Consider the following 2442-nt stretch of genomic DNA (forward strand, 5'->3'; position numbering starts at 1 on the left):
TGAGGTCCGATTTCAAAACAAATTACATATTTGAGTTCGTGGGGGAATGGGTAACCGGGTTTTGGTTCGAACCTCGGGTTTTGACCACGTGGGCCCGGGGGCAATTTTGGAATTTTTGGGAAAAACTTTGGAAAATTCATTTTTATGCATTCAAATTGAATCATTTAGTGTTTATTAATGTAATTAAGTAATTTTTGGCTAGATTCGAGCGGATTGTAGGTGGAATTACGGGGTAAAGCCATAGTTGAGGCTTGAGTTGAGTTCAAGGCATCGAGGTAAGTGTTTGGTTTAACCCTAGCTTGAGGGATTAGGAGTTGAGTCATAATTGCTACTTGTTTGTGTTGGGTACGACGTATGGGCATGGTGACGAGTATCCATGCGTCGGAGTCAAGCATGACCGTGAGTCTTAATTTGATAATTGTGTATCCTTGTTTGATCCTATGAACGTTGTGACTAAATATTGGTATTAGTTGTGCCAGGAAAAAAGTTGAATAGGATTGGTTATAGCTGACTCTCCCTTGTCGGGATGTTTGACTTGTTGTTATAGTTCCCTTACCGGGAAAGAGTATTAATTTGATTGTTCCCTTGCCGGGATTGTATTGTGTATTGGGTTGAAAGTAAAGGGAACGAGTGGTACGCCTACCACAAATGATATATTGAAATGGGAGCGGGTGGTACGCCTACCACAAATGATATTGAAATGGGAGTGAGTGGTACGCCTACCACAAATGATATATTGAAATAGGAGCGAGTGGTACGCCTACCACAAATGATATATTGAAATGGGAGTGAGTGGTACACCTACCACAAATGATATTGAAATGGGAGCGGGTGGTACGCCTACCACGAGTGATATTGAAATGGGAGCGGGTGGTACGCCTACCACGAGATATTGAGAATTGGGATCGGGTTGCACGCCTGCAACAAGATGAGTTGAATATGAAAGTTGCCTTATCTCTTCATTTATTGCTAGAAGTTAAACTGTAGATGTACGTACCATTATTCCTGATATTTTGTTTCTATCGGTTACCCCTGAAGCATGCTCCCTTCCCCAGCTTAAATTGTTATTTTCTTGCTACTTTTCCGTTGTTCTTGTATATATATCTGCACAGGTTTATTTGGTGGTCTGGTCCTAGCCTCGTCACTACTTTGCCGGGGTTAGGCTAGGCACTTACCAGCACATGGGGTCGGTTGTGCTGATACTACACTCTGTGCTATTTTGCACAGATCCAGGCTTTGGACAGCAGCAGTAGTAGTGTGGGAGCAGTCTTTCAGTCCAGCGAGACCCGAGGTAGCCTTGCAGGCGTTCGCAGGCTCTGACGTCTCCTTTCATCTATATTCTTGTTTCCTTCATGTATTTCTGGAGACAGTGTCGAGTTTATTTCTTTCAGACCTTTATGTGTAGTATTCTTAGACCGTCTGTGAAGCTGTAACACCAGTCTTGGGTAGAGGCTTTTGTTGGGATTTTCCGCATTTTTAATTCAGTTTTCTATAATATTGAGACTTCTGCTTATTATTTAAATTCGTTACTTTTGTATTATTGCCGATAATAGTTATAAAGGAATTATATTATTAATGGAAAGGTAATTAAAATTGGTAGGCGCCATCACGACTCCCGAGGGTGGAAAATCCGGGTCGTGACAACCTTAAACGAGTCTGGTGCAAACATGAACTTTTATTAACACTTGCATACTAAACTGAATGAATACATGATTTCTGAACTGTTGATATACTGAACTGAACTGCATTGACTGAATATTGATCTGCCATGGATACGTGAATACAGAACTAACATGGATATTCGAATATAGAACTGGCACGAATATTTGAGAATTGAACTAACATCAATATCAGAGTACTAAGCTGGAATGAATATCTAAGTATTGGACTGACATGAGTAGCTGAGTATCGAACTGACTTGAATATCTGAGTATTGAACTGACATGGGTATCTGACTACTGAACTGGCATGAGTATCTGAGTACTGAACTGACTTGAGTATTTGAGTACTGAACTGGCATGAGTATCTGAGTACTGAACTGACATGAGTATCTGAATACTGAACTGACATGAGTATCTGAGTACTGAACTGACATGAGTATTTGAGTGCTGGAAACTTGAATGTTATAACATGGCACGTGAAATACTGGTTGTACCACCACTAATTCTGGTGGCAACTCCAACTCATAAGCTAATTGACCGATCCTTCGCAAGATTCTATATGGCCCAATATAGTAGGGACTATGCTTTCCTTTCTTCCCAAATCTCATAATGCCTTTCATAGGCGAAACTTTCAGAAACACCTAATCACCAACTTGAACCAACCAATTGGCGATCTACACCTTCTCCCATATAGAGCCTCGCACGGTGCCATCTTGGTACTGAAATGGTAGGTGTTATTATTAGCAAGGTCAATGAGAGGTATGTGATCATCCCAATTACT

The sequence above is a fragment of the Nicotiana attenuata genome, chromosome 11 (genome assembly GCF_001879085.1).
Source record: "Nicotiana attenuata strain UT chromosome 11, NIATTr2, whole genome shotgun sequence".
Taxonomy (NCBI): domain Eukaryota; kingdom Viridiplantae; phylum Streptophyta; class Magnoliopsida; order Solanales; family Solanaceae; genus Nicotiana; species Nicotiana attenuata.